This window comes from Mastigoproctus giganteus, chromosome 12 (assembly GCF_048544385.1).
Source record: "Mastigoproctus giganteus isolate SK-2022 chromosome 12, ASM4854438v1, whole genome shotgun sequence".
In the NCBI taxonomy this organism is placed as follows: domain Eukaryota; kingdom Metazoa; phylum Arthropoda; class Arachnida; order Uropygi; family Thelyphonidae; genus Mastigoproctus; species Mastigoproctus giganteus.
Window position 1 is genome coordinate 143637552 of NC_143586.1, and position 18721 is coordinate 143656272.

General features: G+C 37.3%; 1 protein-coding gene across 3 annotated transcripts in view; it reads right to left on the bottom strand.

Moving 5' to 3' along the window:
- kmr (pleckstrin homology domain-containing family A member kramer) overlaps window positions 1–18721 on the bottom strand; it is a 666551-nt gene that overhangs the window by 326966 nt on the left and 320864 nt on the right. The window lies entirely within an intron of this gene.

Genomic DNA, 18721 nt, shown 5'->3' on the forward strand with positions numbered 1-18721 from the left:
ATGCTTTTTAAAGATAGAAGCGAAGTCTTGCAATGCTCTGAAATTGCCAGCATTATCCACAAGAACACTAACATTCTCTTCTGATAATTCTGGAACCACACTCAATAGTGTGTGCCTGAATTGTACATACTCTGGGCAATGCAGCAGAACACGTTCCCAGGTCTCAAAACCGCGACAAGTACAAAACGGGTCCGGCTATAAACCATGCTCGAAAAGCTCAGCCCTCAAGGGGCCATGCTCCGTTAACAAACAGGAGGTATACATTTTAGGCTTGAACCATAAATTCATACCTGGAGATGCTAAGTAATCAGCTTGTATGTATCTCTTTGTGAGTAGGCCATACTGACTCTCAATCCCATCTTTGTTGCCATATTCCTGTTAGCTCTCTCCAAATTCTAACCTTTTCCTGTTTTATATCATTTGCAGGATCAAATGTTATGCCATGCACAGTAATCGATAGACCCTTCTTCAGTTTGTACAGCATTCCACGATATATATATATATATTTTTTTTTTTGGGGGGGGGGGTTTCTTTTTAGGAGCATTAGCAACTAAGGCCATATTGCTCCGGGGATATGCGGTAGTCATTCCCTGACCTTTCCACATCCTCCGTATTTGGTGGTCACGGGCATTCCACGATATGTAATGTACAGATCTAAGGGAATCACTCCTCCTAAGGCTTGTAGGGCATTGTCTGAAGTGGTTCTAGGAATATTAAGTATCGTCAGTAATACAGATCTCTGCAAAGAAATTAACTTAGTTTTCATCTTTACTTTGATAATGTTTTGCCAGACACTAGCTGCACAGGATACCACAGGCAGGAAAACTGTTTTGTAGTATAGTAATAAAGTTTTCTTAGTCAGACCCCAATCTTTCCTGGAGATCCTGATCACGGATGCAGTAAAATTCAAAATTTTGTTCTTTAAATTAGAATCATGTGGTGGAAACTCATCCTATCATTTAATACAGGGGATGGCAACCTGCGGCTCTTTGAACCTGTAACTGCGGCTCTTTAACTTTTAGCCACCTGTACGACAAACATGGCGTGCAGCGACGTGAATATAGCATTAGTTTCAGCACAAGCCGCAAACGTTTCTCAGTTCAGGCTGCCTGCACATCGTGAGCAGAGCACACGTACTGCAAGGTGTCACATGTTAATCGGTGCGGCGGTGTCGAATATAAAATAGTTAAAACATGAACAAAATAATATGTTTGTACGTAGTGTTTGTGATAGGTACGTGAATTCATATTATAAATCACTTGACTTCTTAAATAAGTGATATAGTATTATAAAACAAGTGAAATAAGAGGACATTAAAATTGCTATCATTTTTAAAATGTCAACTCAAAAGAGAAAGATTGAGTAAGAAACCGAGGAATTTAAGAAGGAATGGACTGAGTCATATGCATTTGTGGCATATTTGTGTTTGCACTTCTCAGTTTTTGGTTTGACTTATTTCTGAGAGCAAATATTTTCGAACATGAACTATATCAATCAAGAAACCATTTTACCACTGTGAGTTTCTCAGATGGAAATTACGGCATACTCACTTGATGTTGAAAGGCTTGCTCAAGAAGTTCAGCAGAAAAATTTACATTAATTGGTACCTAATTGCATGTTTGTTACATTTTTACAGTATTAATAAATATTTCAATAAAACAACTTCCCACTCTATTCCAGTGGAGCCTCCATAGCCAGGTGGACAGGAGCAGCAGTGCGTAGCAAACGCTTCCTGATTAGACCGGAGTTCGAGCCCGTGACCACCAAATATAAAGGATGCGGAAAGGTCAGGGAATGACCACCGCATATCCCTGAAGCAATATGGCCTTAGTTGCTAATGCTCCTAAAAACCAAATAACAACAACAACAACTCAATTCCATTTCTTAAAAAACTCCCCCTCTCCTCCCAGCTTGAGCTGAGGTGCGGCTCTTTGGATTCTTTTTTTTTTTTTTTTTTTAATAAGATCAAAAATGGCTCTTCACTCAAAAAAGGTTACCGACCACTGGTCTAATAGAACATCTAGATGTTTGGCCTGAGGTACATAAGGTATCTGTTTATTATTGAGTAGGATCCTAGGAGGTCTGTTATAATTAAAATGTTTGCCGAAATTCATAAAGTTTGTCTTGCTTTGAGAAATTTTCAATTTGTTAGTATTGGCCCAGGACAACAAATTACCAATAACAGGTTGCATCTCTCTTCAAGGAATTTTCTTGACCTTCCTTCGACAGCCACCACCAGGTCATCAGCATAAGCAATTTTGAGTACACTGTGATGCATTCTCAAGAGCCACTGATCCTGGACTGAATTCCAGAGGAGAGGCCTCAACACTGAACCCTTTAATTTTTCTCACTTTATTGTCTTCATAGCAAAACATCTAAGATCATTTCGTTGTACTTCAATACGATACTGTGTAGGCAATACACCAAAAATAACAGCTTGATGATTGCTTTTTATTAGTCCTGGAATTACATACCAGTCTGTGATCATTTCATCCATTTTAGCAGATTAACATCTGCTAAAATGGATGAAATGATCACGGTTACGTCTATGTTATATTCTCCGTTCTATGTGGAGAAAGTGAAAGGTTTACCAGAAATATTTTGAATGCAGAGATTGAATGATACTATGAAATCTTCTAAGGCCATACCTCTTGGATCAATAATCCTACTGTGCCAAAAGTTAGACTTCGCATTTAAGTCTGCTGAAATGATTAAATTTTTAGAATAGAATTTTGAGCATATTTTATCAAGACGATGGAGTGACAACTGAATGTCCTCAGATGGTGGGCAGTACACCAAAACTAAATAAAAGGATGTGAACGGTGCAGATATCATTTAACAAATCACGGTGTTAGAGGAGTCTCCTGAAATTGTGGTGACAACCAAGTCATTATTTAAAACTATGATGGCTGCCTTGGGAGGAATTTCCTGTGAATGTACTAACCTGGCTGAAGTGGGAAACCCCATGTCTTTATTAATTGCTCTTCCTACCTGCATAGAGTAGTCCGTTTCTTGAAGACAAATGATGTCAATTTTGTGCTCTATTGCTGTTGCTCTGATTTTATCCATAATTGCTCTGCATCTCTGTCCATTAACCTGCAAGACTTTTATTCCCCTGAAATTGTAATTACCTAATAACAGGTTTGAAAATGCCGTACTATTCATATTGGGTTCTCGTGTTTACCATTTCGACTGCCTTTATGTATTCCGGACACTGGTGTCTCTCAGATTGAATGTTGATAATCCTTATTTCTTCGTTTGCAGTTGAGGCACTTGGGAGTGTCATCCTTATGCAGACAGTCTGCATACACGTGGCCAAAGTTAGCACAGTGGCCACAAGAAACTATTTGTGGGTGCAGTTTTGGGTCGAGTGGCCAAAGTCCAAACAGCAAAAGTACTTAGTGACCACCGTGAAATGGCAGAATTTATGTGACATGAAGCCTAAATAAATGTGGTTGTTTTGCATAAGGTATTTCATTAATTTAGGGGCAAAGCTGATAACCGGGTTGATGGTTTTGTTTCCTGAGCCAGAACTGAAATGAAATGTGGTACCCTGAGCCACTTCTTCCTGATTAAGGCCATAATCTTTGAAATTTTTAATATAAAGGTCTTCTAAGATATCTTCCTTAGTGTAATCTTTTGGTACACTGTATATTAGAACTGTGGGGGGTTTGGAGCCTTGGTTTGTCCATTGCTAATCCAGCCTCAGTCAAGGAAGAATATTTTCTATCATGTTTGCATCCGAGGGGTTGGTAGTCTCGACCAATAAGCCCTTATTTCTCAGTAATCTTATGTTTTTTATCTTGATATGCTGATGTTCCTTTCTGATATTCTCTGTCACAGTGTTTCGAATGACTTGACTCGAAGAAATATTGCTGTCAGGTAAGGGTCTCAGGATAATTATATTATTAGGGTCACTAACTCTTGTAGAGTCCAAACATGAATCTCCTAGTATTGTTGATTGCGTAGGAGGAGCAAATTGAGTTCTATCTTCTTGAGAAGTAATCTCCATTGTAGGGATTTGAGGAAGCTAATGACCACTGTCTGTGTCAACAGCACCTCTAACAATATCTGCAAACGAGCCGTGTTTGGACTGGTCCCAAAAAAGATTATCGAAATGATTGGCTCTGATCTGGAGCTCTGCTGATTTAGCTTTCAGACATTCATTTTCGATAAACAGAGCTGTCGTGACCGCATCAAGGTCTGACCACAGACTCCTGAATGTAATTCGAGGCCATCTTGGTAAATTTGCTGCTCTCCGCAGCAAGATATTCCCCACAATGCTTTCTTTATCTTCAAAACTGTGTTGAATACAGTTGTGATGTCAAGAGTCTCAGATAAATCAAGGCCCTCAGTAAACAAGTTAATTTGTTTAGCAGTAGCAGATGATTGAGAATCATCAGTAATCATCAGTGTTTTATTTGTAGCTTTCTGCAAGCTAGATCCACTAGTATCTGAGATAATTGCTGTTTTTTCCTTAAGGGTGACACTGTGGTCACAACGGGTAATAATTACTTTAGGCCATTTCTTTTTGGTAGATTTGCTTGTTGTTTCTGTAGCTGGAAGTTCAGAAACATTGTCCAAAACCTCTGTTCTTTTTTTAGCAGTACTAGCTGTCCTTGTAGCTTGATCTGAAGCAGATTCACTAAACTCTTCGCTCTTTTTGCCAGTTTGTTTACCTGTACGTTCAGCAGCTGACATGGTTATGGAATCAGGATCCCAGTCAGTGAGAACCTTAGGTTGTTTCTTTCTGGCTGACTTTGCTGGACCACAGCATCCTTTTGGATCCATGATCAGACGGAGTGACCAATAGTTCCACCTCAAAATAGATTTTTCATCCATATTAACGTATAGAGAAATTTAGTGTAATCACTAGATAAAACTAAAAGTACTGGTCTGGAGAGTAAAAGTACAATGTCTGGAGAGTAAAAATGTACACTATATAAAACTCACCAGATCACCACCACCAATTTTCTGCACCAGAAAAAAAAATAATAATAATAAAAAAAAAAAAATATATATATATATTGGAATTATGTCAAATGACATTCAGGTTTAAATAAATATTGGCTCCAGCGTTAATGCCATTGTCTGTGGACAATTAGACATTACACGTGCATGGGTTGCATGTATATGTACTTAAATTATTTATACATTATTATTTTTAAATACTGCTTGGGAGTTCCAGGTTTGTAGTGACCCCAACCAACCCACTAGCTATATTTAAAACTAGCCCTGGTATGGATAGCCTTACATAAAAAATATAAGATACATATAAAAGCAACAAAATTAATGAAATTTTAAAGAAAGCTGGACAAATTGGCAAAAGTTAGTGAAAATTAATGAAAATTAACATTCTTCCTCATGGTCATACCTCTGCTACTTTCCTCAGGGGCTTTGAGCAGACATATAGCCATACTGGAGGAATGTATTATACATACCCGTTTCTGTAATCTCTATACCAGTTCTGCTAGGTTAATTACTTGGTGGATAATTTGGAATTATAAGAGTAATCTTATTGAATATATGTACTTAATTTTATATAAGTATTAAATTTTAAATAAACAGAGAGGTTTACGTATATTACAGCAAACTGTGATCAGAGATTCAAAGCCCTACGGGTATGTAACAGATTGAAATATCATAGTATCTCACCTCCATGTCCTTATGTGCTCAGTCTGAAAATGTTAAATTTCCAGCAAAAGTTTAGTTTTATGTGTGTGTGGTACAGTTTATTGCGCAGACGTACCAGGTTTTACCCATGGCGTGATGGTTAACCTTGCCGAAGGCAAAGTCTCATGCTCTGCATTCTTGAGCGTGAGGTGGTGTTGATTGTAATTTAAAGCTTGGTGTATTATTGTGGGAAGCAGATACAATATGATATCTAACCAAGCTAAAAATGATAGAAATAAATGGTAATAATTGACATGGTGGTTATTAAAATAAAATGGGAAAAGATGGGATGATAGTTATTAAAATTAAATTAAATGGGCACATAGAGGGCTATCATGCCTTAGAAAAGCGTTGCTAGTCCACACCCTAGGAATAACACATTTAATTTTAATTTAATAACTATCATTTCATCTTTTCCCATTTTACTTTAATAACCATCATGTCAATTATTACCATTTATTTCTATCATTTTCAGCCTGGTTAGATATCATATTGTATCTGCTTCCCACAATAATACATCAAGCTTTAAATTACAATCAACACCAGCCCACGCTCAGGAATGCAAAGCATGAGACTTTGCCTTCGGCAAGGTTAACCATCACGCCACGGATAAAACCTGGTAAGTCTGCGTAATACACTGTATGCCACGGATAAAACCTGGTAAGTCTGCGCAATAAATCTTACCACACACACACATAAAACTAAACTTTGGCAGGAAATTTAACATTTTCAGACTGACCACCACAGGACATGGAGGTGAGATACTATGATATTTCAATCTGTTACATACCCGTAGGGCTTTGAATCTCCGATCACAGTTTGCTGTAATATACGTAAACCTCCCTGTTTATTTCAAATTTAGTACTTATATAAAATTAAGTATATATATTCAATAAGATTACTCTTATAATTCCAAATTATCCACCAAGTAATTAACCTAGCAAAACTGGTATAGACATTACAGAAACGGGTATGTATATTACATTCTTCCAGTATGGCTATATGTCTGCTCAAAGCCCCTCAGGAGTAGCAGAGGTATGACCATGAGGAAGAATGTTAATGTTCATTTATTTTCACTAACTTTTGCCAATTTCCTCAGCTTTATTTAAAATTTCATTAATTTTGTTACTTTTATATGTATCTTATATTTTATATGCAATATTATCCATACAAGGGCTAGTTTTAAATATAACTAGTGGGTTGGTGGGGTCACTACAAACCTGACACTCCCAAGTAGTACCACAATTTAAAAATAATAATGTATAAATAAGTTAAGTATATATATATATATACAGTGAAACTTCCCTTTAACGGACAACCATGGGGAATGAAAATGTGTCCGTTAGAGAGAAGTGTCCGCTAACAAGAAGTCTGAGGGAGAAAAAAAAAAAAGAAAGAAAGAAAAATTGTTAAATGTTTAATGTAAAATTAAATTAAAATATATACAGATTTTGAACAATATTTTTGTAAATAATATACATACAATTGTGCTATGCATATTATGACTTTATCTTAAGAAAAATACATACAGTAATCACTTATTTTCTTCTGCACCTTCTTCTGGCTGATAATTTTGTTTTCAACATTTGTTTGGAGTGAAGAAACCATCGAAAGTCCTTCAGTATCTTCTTCAGTGGCAAAAAACATTTTTAAAAGATTGATTTGTATGAGCGCTTCTTCTATTTTCATCGGTGGTTCGTTGACAATATGTTCTTCGACAGAATGACCTCCTTCCATTTCTTCATCCTCATGAGGAACTTCTTGAAAAATATCGATGATAATGTCGATGTTATCTAGAGCACCATCTTCTGTAGTGAGGTTTGAGTCTATATCTTTGTAGCCAGGGTCACTTGCAGCGGAAGTATCGTACATTATCAATAGATGTTGAAGTTCTTGTTCTTCTTGGTGCTCCACATTGCTGTTCACAACTTCAATTTTTGCGTTTGAGAAGCCAGACTTTACAAAACAGTCCACGACAGTTTGTTTTCTAATTGCGTTTACTGAAGAGGAAATCCATTGAATCGCATCTAGGATGCTGATTTTCTTTGCAAGGTCACTCGCACATGTTACATCGTTCATGTTTGCAATGAGATGTCTTAAAACACGTTTTCTGTAGTGAAGTTTAAAATTTTTTATTATCCCTTGATCCATGGGCTGACACTCTGCAGATGTGTTTGGTGGCAGAAAAACGATTTGAATGTTGGACAATTCAATGTGTGGGTGAGATGCAGCATTATCCATGAAAAGAATAATTTTTCTGTTTTGACGAATCATGTTTTGGTTAAAGTGACTTATCCATTCACTCATGATATCTCGTGTCATCCAAGCATTTTTATTAGACTTCCAGTCAACATTCAAAAGATTCAACTTTATGCCGTTGAAACAACGAGGATTTTGTGGTTTTCCTATAACAAGAGGTTGTTCAAAGTCTCCCAGCATATTTGTACACAATAGTACAGTCAAGCGTTCCTTAGAAATTTTTCCGCCCTGGCACTTTTCGTTTTTAAGACTCATTGTTTTTTCAGGAAGAGCTTTAAAAAAAACAACCCTGTTTCGTCACAGTTGTAAATATCCTTAGCTTCAAAATCACGACATAAATCTTCCAATTTGACGGTCCACTCTGTTACAACCCCAGTATCAACAGATCCACCTTCACCACTTACGATTTTCCAAGAAATTTTATGCCGAGTTTTGAACTTGTCTAGCCATCCCACAGAAGTTTTGAACTCATTTACTCCCATAGATTTTGCAACCTCCAAAGCCTTTCCCCTAATAATAGGCCCATTAATGGGAATTTTTTTAGCACGTGTGCGACAAATTTGAAGTCCAACAATTTTCGGGAATGATTTTTGAACCTGATCATTTCCGTGTTGCCAAAATTGTTTAAGTAGTTAATTTTTTTTCCTTTAGGATGTCGCTTACCTGCGTCTTCCCGATTTTGAATTTTGCAGCAAGATTGCGAACACTATTTTTTTGCCGATCATACGCATTAATGAGTTCAAATTTATCTTTTAAAGTTAAATGTTTACAAGAAGACATTGTGCACTTCACACGACACTGAACAAAACTGAAAACTGAAACGACGAAAGGCCGACCATATTCCCCCCCCCTGCACAAAACGAATTCATCAGAAGTTTTACATGTGCCTTAAAATTGTTGAAAAAGGGTTTAGAACCGCGACGTAAACCTTGATAAAATTCAGAGAATTGGAAATAGAAAATAAACACACGATTGAGGCAATACGTTGAAGAAACGTTCCTAGAAAAAGGGCCGTGAGCTTGCCCGCTGTCCGTTATGAGGAGATCAAATTAAGTGCTAATCTAAATGAAACAATGCAGATTGCCTGTCCGCGTCCGTTACAGAGAATGTCCGCTAGACAGAAGCTGCAAACACGTTAAAACCAATGGAGGTGAGTTGGGGAATTTGAAAATGTCCGTTGTAGAGAGATGTCCGTTAGGAGAAGTTTCACTGTATATATATAAACAGATAATTCATATAAAAAATTTAAAATAAAGATCAAATTAATACATAAGCCAGCAGCATAGCAAAACTGTAGAGCGAAAGTTAACATAAAAATTAAATCAATAGTTTGATAGGAAGGAGGTTAAAGTAAAGGTAACAAGACAAACTGTAGCCGAAAGTCTCCAAATAATTTAAAGTTCAATTAAATCCAATTAATATTAAATCCATTTTAAATTTAAAATAATGCCAATTATATAATAATTTAGCAGCAACCCCCACCCCCAAGTAAGGTACCACTTCTGAGAGCCGTGAAATATCACCAAAAAGAGACTAAACCGAACTACTAAAATATATCAAAGAAACAAAATAATAGAGTGACCATTATGCCCCATATCGACAGAGGACCACGAGACCAATAATGGTCATGGAATCCCTACACAGGCAAACCGATCGAAGGACCAAACCACCCCTTCCTCCTCCAATCGATCCACAAATGCAGAGGATTTGCATAGCAGTGGTCCTTATGCAGTGAAAAATAAACTATTGAACAGACAGCACTCCAGAGAAGAGCCACACCACTGACATTATGTAAGCTTAACCAGCTTATATAGACAGAAAAAGAAGAAGAATAAAATATAGATGGCGGCACAGGCACTGCTTTAGCATGTCAACCCACTACTACCACCTGAGTTATATTTGAATAATGGCTTTAAAAGTTAGAATGCAATAATATTAATTTATTTTCTTATTTCATGTTATTGCATTCTAACTTTTATTTCTCACTGCATAAGGACCACCGCTATGCAAATCCTCTGCATTTGTGGATCGATCGGAGGAGGAAGGGGTTGTTTGGTCCTTCGATCGGTTCGCCTTTGCGACGTTTTGTTTAGCGATTGAAATGCAGCAATTTCATGACCATTATTAGCCTCGTGGTCCTCCGTAGGTATGGGGCATAATGGTCAGTCTATTATTTTGCTACTTTGTTTTATTTTAGTAGATCGTTTTAGTCCCTTTCTAGTGATATTTCATGTCTCTCAGAACTGGTACCTTACTTGGGGGGTGCCGCTAAATTATTATATTTTTGGCGTTATTTTAAATTTAAAATGGATTTATTATTAAATGGACTTAATTGAACTAAATTATTTCGAGACTTTCAGCTGCAGTTTCTGTCTTGTTACCTTTACTTTCCCCCTCCCTGTTGAATTTTTATGTTAACTTTCGCTCTACAGCTTTGCCATGCTGCTGGCTTATGTATTAATTTGATTTTTATTTTTATTTTTTATATGAATTATCTGTTATGTACTGGGCATCATGTGGAGGATGTGCATTTTTCTGCCTCTAATGATAGCTTAATATTTATTTATTTTCTTATTTCATGTTATTGCATTCTAACTTTTAAAACCATTATTCAAATATATATGTGTGTGTGTGTGTGTGTGTGTGTGTGTGTGTGTGTGTGTGTGTGTGTGTGTGTACAGTTTTATCACTAAAGACCAATTTGCTTAGTCAAAATACATGAAAGCTGTTTAAACTTTGAACTTTGAAGTGCAGTAACTTTTGAGATTTCCACCAGGGACTCTGAAAAAGTTCTGAGATTTAAGTGCCAACGTTCCTGTAGACCAAACATGATGTAAAACAGGCCAATATGCAAAGAGTTATTTATGGCTGTTTATATGATGGTCTAAAAACACCCCAAAACACAAACTGAATGGGTTTTTTAAATAAAAGTTACTAAAGTTGCTTTTCACTCTAAAAATCATCAAATAATGAAACTGAGGGGTAACAAAGGGCCCTGACTAAGCCCTACATAACAATATAGATACATATATTATATGTAATGTCCAATAATAAAAATGTTTTTTCAGAACAAACCGATACTTTTCCAACTTAGTATACGTTAAATACCAGGAAACCTTAAACAAAGATGGCGATGGCTATCTAATCAAACCCGCCAAAATTTCTCACCATTTTTACACTATGATATTCCAATATCATGTACAATACTATATCTTCATTCACAACAACCAATAAGAATCTGTTAACTCAAAAATTTCACTTCCAAGATGGTGACATCCTATAAGTGTTTCCCTCCAAATTCTCCGCACCACAGCATCATACAGAAAGGACAGACAAGATACAGGAGAGAAGTGGGGTTATGCTCTTAGTTAAGAAGCACATAAAATCTAAGCAGAGCATCCAGTTGATATAGGTAGCTAGTGCAACGTTAAGTCAATTTGATGTGACATATGGACTGGAAAAGCAAAAATGACAGTAGGAGTGTGTTATTGGTTTAATGATTCTGATGAGTACAGCAAACAACTGTACAGAGAAATAGAGTGAGCCAGTAAATCAGAATATCACATAATGGGAGATTTTAACTTTCCGGATATTCACTGGAACTTGTGAGTTCGTCACTCGCACACTAGCAAGACATTTGCAGATTTAGTGTTGGATAACTGTTTTCTACAGCCACATTAGAGAGACAAACAAGAGGGAGTAATTAACATTAGCATTAACAGTGGCAAACGATGCAAGAAAACAAGCTTATACAGCATCAGCCAAAAAAAAAAACTACACTTTCCATTTCACCTAGTCATTCCCTCCAATAGTTCCTTGAATTTATTAAAACTATCAACAACAGATGGACGTTTATTCCAGCAATCAACCACCCACTGGCTAAAGGTAAGCTTCCGAAAATCTGTTATGCAACCATTCTTCCACAATTTGAATTTGTGCCTCCTCATGTGGGGTCTGAGCAAGAGGAAGAATCCCATCAGCATTGAGCCTGCTCAATCCATTCAAAGCCTTACAAACATCTCAGTCAGATCACCTCACGGGTGCCTAGTCTCCAGACTGCAATTTCCAGACTGCTTTTCTTGGTAAGAGCACCCCTTTTTCCACTCATCAATCTTGTTGCCCTTCTCTGTACTCATTCCATCAGCTCCACATCCTTCCTAAAATATGGCCTCCATTTCTATATGCAGTACACAAAGATGTAGCCTGACCATTGCCTTGTACAATGGGATTATCACCATAATACTCTTGATCTGGTTATCAGCAGTGGTAATTCATGCATTAAGAATCTGCAGATGAAAGAACCACTATGTGACAGAGATCACAGTGCATTGATGTAGAATTTACTTAAAGATGTAACTACCATCAAGAGTAAAGGGAAGGATTTTTGGTTTCGTGAAGTACAGTACAGTGGTCTCAGACAGTTTTTAAATTATATACAGTGGGACCCATTATGATGTTACAACAAATTCTATAAATTCTGGGAAATAATCATAAAAGCTACTAGGCTTCTCAAGTCAACTAAAAATACTGCTGAAGGCTTAGACCTAAATGGATGTCAGGTGATCAAATGAGACGCATGGAAGAGAAGAAATATGCATGCGATGCATGCATTTTTCCTTCTCTTCCACGTCTCATTTGATCACCTGATAATTTGTTAAAAAAATTATCAGATGATACTGAAAGCTGAGCTATATAAAAACTAACCTGCATTTCAAGTCACAAAAGAGATTAGGCAAGTGAAGGCAGATTATGATAAATATTTGACAAAGGATGCAAAAAAAAAAAAAAAACACAGAAAAGACTTCTTTCCTTATGTAAACACTAGAGGGAAGTGGATTTATCAAACTGGTGTACTTGATATTGATGGTTTGACTGATGATGGTTGCAGACAAACAATGAGTATTTTGCATCAACATTCACACATGAGAAATTCTTTAGGGAAGTAGATGCCAGAAGTTTATCAAACTCTAACAGGAAGCTAAATGATTTTGTAATAACTGAGAGGAAAGTAGAAGAGAAACTGTTAAAGTTAAATATAAGAAAGGCACCTGGGTGGATGAGATCATCCAATTATATTAAGGGGGGAAGCAAAGAAAGTAAGAAAACCTTTAGCCATAATTATGAAAGCATCCTTGGATTTTGGGGAGGGGAGATTAGCATTAGTAGAGGCATATGATGCAAGAAAGAAAGCTTATGCAGCATCAGGCAAAAAAAAAAAAAAAAAACTAAAAAACCCCTCCCATTTTACCCATCCATTTGTTCCAAATGCTTGTCCAGCTCAGCCTTAAATTTATTTAGGCTATTAGCTTCCAGAACAAAAGATGGAAGCCTGTTCTACCAATCAACCACCCGCTGGCAAATGCTAATTTCCGCACATCTATTCTACAGCTATCTTTCCTCAATTTGAAACTGTGCCCCCTCATGTTCTTAGTCTGAGCAAGAGTAAGAACCCCATCAGCATTCAGCTTGCTCAATGCATTCAAGACCTTATACACCAAAATCAGATCACCTCGCAGGTGCCTACTCTCCAGGCACTGCAATATGCAGAACTTAAGACTTTCTTGGTAAGAGCACCCCTTTGTTCTCCTCGGCAATCTTGATGCCCTTCTTTGTACTCTTTCTAGCAACTCTACATCCTTCCAAAAATAAGGCCTCCAGACCTGTACAGAGTACTCTAGGTGTGGCCTGACAACTGCCTTGTATAACGGGATAATCACCTCCTTGACCCTGCTAGCAAGATTCCTATATATCATTGACAAGAAACCATGACCTGCACTGGCAGCCCGTTTGCACTGCTCAGCGAACTTCATATTTGACTGCACAATTTCCCCGGGTCTTTTTCACTTTCTACTTCCCTGAGTGTAGTACAACACAGTTGGTACATTTCACTTCGGTTATTACTACCCATATGCAGTACTTTGCATTTGTCAATGTTAAACTTCAGTTGCCACTTCTCAGCACATTTTCCCAACTTAGCTTCATCCAGTTGGAGTAGCATACTGTTATTAACAACCCTGCCAACCTTTGTATCATCTGCAAACTTGGACATTAAACCCGATATACCTTCATCAATATCATTGATAAATACACAAAACAACAATGGTCCCAACACCGAACACTGATGAACTCCACTAATAACATTTGTCCACGAAGGGCAGCGTCCATTAATTATCACTCTCTGTTGTCTCCCACTCAACCATCCTTTTATCCATTGTAGCAACTTACCCTTAATGCTATACCTCTCCAATTTGTACAGCAGTCTTCCATGTGTAACAGTATCAAAAGTGCTTTCCTGAAATCCAAGTATATGATTTCAAAATCATTTTTGGCATTGAGTTCCTTTGTGACTACATCATAGTATCCAATAAAATTGGTCAGACAAGACCTCCTCTTAACAAACCCATGTCTTAACTATTACTGCAGTCTTGTCTAGATGATCTTGCAATGCTTCTTTAACCAGTGATTCCATTATTTCCCCCGGAACACAAGTTAAACAAACAGGGCTGTAGTTACTTGTGTAACCTTTTGAACCCCCTTTATGAATTGGTGATACTTTTGCACACCTCCAGTCCATGGGGCCCTCCCTGATTTCAAGGAAGCTCTCATAATTATGGATAAGGGTTTGTTTACTTGCTTTGCTGCCTCCTTTAATACAACTGGATAGATCCCATCCACCCCAGGTGCCTTCCTTAAATTTAACTTCAACAATTTCTCCTCCACTTTTCTCTCAGTTATTACAAAATCACCTAGCTCCCTGTTAGAGATTAATGAACTTCTGGCACTCCCCTCATTGAATAACTAGTGTGTGAATGTAGATGCAAAATACTCATTCAGTTTTGTCAGCTACCTAAGCATGATCATCAATAGTCAACCTATCTATGTTAAGTGGTCCAATCTGATTCATCCCTTTCCTTCTAGAGTTTATATAAGCAAAGAATTCTTTGCTGTTTTTCTTTGCATCCTTTGCCAAAGATTTCTCGTAATCTGCCTTCACATACCTAACCTCCTTTGTGACTTGATTACAGACTAGTTTATACCTGCCATAGGCTTCTGTGTCACCTGATACTTTACATGCATCCCATTCATTTTTATTCTCTGCCACAAGCCTCATTAATTCATCTGACATCCATTTAGGCCCAAACCTTGAACAGTATTTCTTAGTTGGAATGAAAAGCCTAGTAGCCTCCAAAATTAAGTCCCTGAAGGCTTCCCATTTAGAAATTCAACGTTGGTAACATCATCAGTTGATCCCACTGTACAGAATTTAAAAACTTTCTGAGACTCTGTAGTCACCTTTATGAAAGCAAAAGCCCTTCCCGTTAGCCTTAATGGTAGTTACATCTTTAAGTAATTTCCACATCAGTACATTGTGATCACTATCACCCAGTGGTTCTTTATATGCAAATTCTTAATGGATGAATAATCACTGCTGATAATCAGATCAAGAATATTACTCCCTCTGGTTGTCTCTAGAACATGTTGCTGTAGAAAACAGTCATCCAATAAATCCACAAAAGTCTTGCTATTGTGCGAGTGACCAATTCACAAGTTCCGGTCAATATCTGGAAAGTTAAAATCCCCCATTATAAGACATTCTGATTTACTGGCCCATCTATTTCTCTGCAAAAAAGTGCTGACAAACTGAATGAGTATTTTGCAGCTACATTCACACATGAGAAATTCTTTAGGGAAGTAGATGCCAGAAGTTTATCAAACTCTAGGGAGTAAATGATTTTGTAATAATTCAGAGGGGAAAGTAGAAGAGAAACTGTTAAAGTTCAATATAAGAAAGGCACCTGGGTGGATGGGATCTATCCAGTTATATTAAGGGGGCAGCAAAGGTAGTAAGCAAACCCTTAGCCATAATTATGAGAGCATCCTTGGATTCGAGGGGGGGGGGGAATCTGCAGATGTGCTATTGTATTCCCAACCATAAAAGGGATCAAAGGGGGACACATGTGAGCAATTACAGACTTGTTAGCTTAACTTGTGCTCTGAGTAAAAAAATTAAAGTCACTGGTTAAAGAAGTAATGCAGTACATTACTTCTTTAACCAGACAGAAGTGTAGTTATACTTCAGTCACAGCAGGTTTGTCAAGGGGCAATGTTGTCTCGCCAATTCTGATTGGATATTGCAATATGGTCACGAAGGAATTGGATGCAAAAAGTGATTTTGATATCATATACTTGAATTTCAGGAAAGCTTTTGATATTGTTGCACATAAAAGACTGTGTATAGAAGTCTAGAGCAGTGTGGCATTAAGGACAAGTTATTTATGGATAAAGGGATGGTTAAGTGAGAGAAGACAGATTGGTATTGATATGGATGTTTAAGGGCACATGGGCAGCTGACGCAAAATGTGCCAGTTCCTATATTATCATTCTACAGTAATATAATAATTTGGTCCAGTTTTAGAGGAATTCATTTATGTGTATTTGTTTAAGGAACATATACAGTTCGGCTGGATCAGCACTGTTTCCGATCATGTGGGTAACCAATAAAGGTTCTTGCAAACGTGACTGAGTGGAAAGTATTTTTTTCTGAAATGGGAATAGTACGTACAATCTAAGAGTACAGGCAACTCTCAGTTTATAAACGAGTTCCGTTCCAAGATGTTTTAGCATTAGCAAAGGCACATAATGCACGAAAGCGGGCCTATACAGCAGCAGCCAAAAAAAAAAAAAAAAAAAAAAACCCACTCTCTGTTGAGTGGGAGAAGACAGAGAGTGATTACCACTCTCTGTCTTCTCCCACTCAACCTTTATGCATAGCAGAAATTTGCCTCCAATGTCACACTGCTCCAATTTGTGCAGCAGTTTTCCATATGCAACAGTATCAAAGGCGTTTCTAAGATCCAAATATATGATATCAAAGTTATTCTTTGCATTCAGTTCCTTTGTGACTACATCATAGAATCCAATCAAATTGGTCACACAAAACTTCCCCTTAACAAACCCATGCTGTGTCTGAGCTATAACTGAAATCTTGTCTATATGATCCTGCAATGCTTCTTTAACCAATGCCTCCATTAATTTCCCTGGAACAGAAGTTAAACTAACAGGTCTGTAATTACATGTCTCCCTTTGATCTTCATTTGTGGATTGGGGTCACATTTGCACATCTCCAGTCCATGGGTACCTCCCCTGAGTCCAGGGAAGCTCTCATAATTATGGCTAAGGGTTTTCTTACTTAATTTGCCACCTCCTTTAATATAACTGGATAGATTCCATCCACCCCAGGTGCCTTTCTTATGTTTATCTTCAACAATTTCTCCTCCACTTTGCTCTCATTTATTAAAAGATTATCTAGCTTACTGTCAGAGTTTAATACACCTCTGGCATTTACCTCCCTGAATTTACCTCCCTCATGTGTGAATGTCGATGCAAAATATTCATTTAGTTTGTTAGCTACCTCAGCAGGATCATCAACAGTTGAACCATCGATATCAAGTGGACCAATCTGATTCATCCCATTCCTTCTAGAGTTTACATAAGTAAAGAACTCTTTGGTGTTTTTATTTGCATCCTTTGCCAAAGATTTCTTGTAATCTCCCTTTACCAGCCTAACCTCCGTTGTGACTTGGTTACAGACCAGCTTATATCTATCAGAGGCTTCTGTTCTTCTATGTTATCACCTGTTATGGATATTGGATTTATGGTATCACCTGTTATTTTATGTATCCCATGCATTTTTCTTCTCTGAAACATGTCTAATTAGTTCATCTGGCATCCATTTAGGTCTAAACCTTGCACAATATTTCTTAGTTGGTATGAAAAGCCTAGTAGCTTCCAAGATTAATTCTTTGAATGCTTCCCATTTTGAATTTGCTGTTGGTATTTAGTTGGTCATTAGTTGGTCCCACTGTATAGAATTTAAATAGTCTCAGACCACCATAGTCACCTTTACGAAAGCAAAAACCCTTCCCTTTACTCTTGAGGGTAGTTACCTCTTTGAGTAAATCTCATTTCAGCACACTGTGATCACTGCCACCTAGTGGTTCCTTTATCTGCAGATTCTCGATGCATGAAGAATCACTACTGATTATCAGATCAAGAGTATTACTCCCTCTAGTTGCCTCCTGAACATGCTGCTGTAGAAAACAATCAACCAATAAATCCACAAAAGCCTTGCTAGTGTGTGAGTGACCAACCCACAAATTCCAGTCAATATCCGGGAAATTAAAATCCCCCATTATAAGACATTCTGATTTACTGGCCCACTCTATTTCTCTGTACAATTGCTCATTATACTCATCAGATTCATTAGGCCTATAACATACAGCTACTCTCATTTTTCCTTTCCCAGTGCTTATGTCACACCAAACAGACTCAACATTGCATTGTCCACCCACATCAATTAGATGCACTTCCTTAGATTTCATGTGTTTCTTAACTAACAGCATAACCCCTCCTCCCTTCCTGTCTATCCTTTCTGTACACATTGTACTCCCCAAATTCCAGTTCTGCACTGCTTATGTCTGTGTGACACCATGTCTCTGATATCACAACAATATCTGCCTTTGATGTCTTGACTAGCACTTCGAGCTCATCGAATTTATTATGTTTAGGATTACTGAGAGAATAAATCTGTGTAAAATACAAGGTGTAAACAATGTTTACACCTTGTATCCCCCATATAAGAAATCCCCCATATAAGAAAAACATATAAGAAATCGGTGGAAAACTTACAGAATTTATAGTTATTTTGTCAAACAAAAATGATAATTGGGCTCTTATTGTAATGTGAAAAAATTAGTAGTTCCTTAAAAACAACTTGTATGAATTTTTT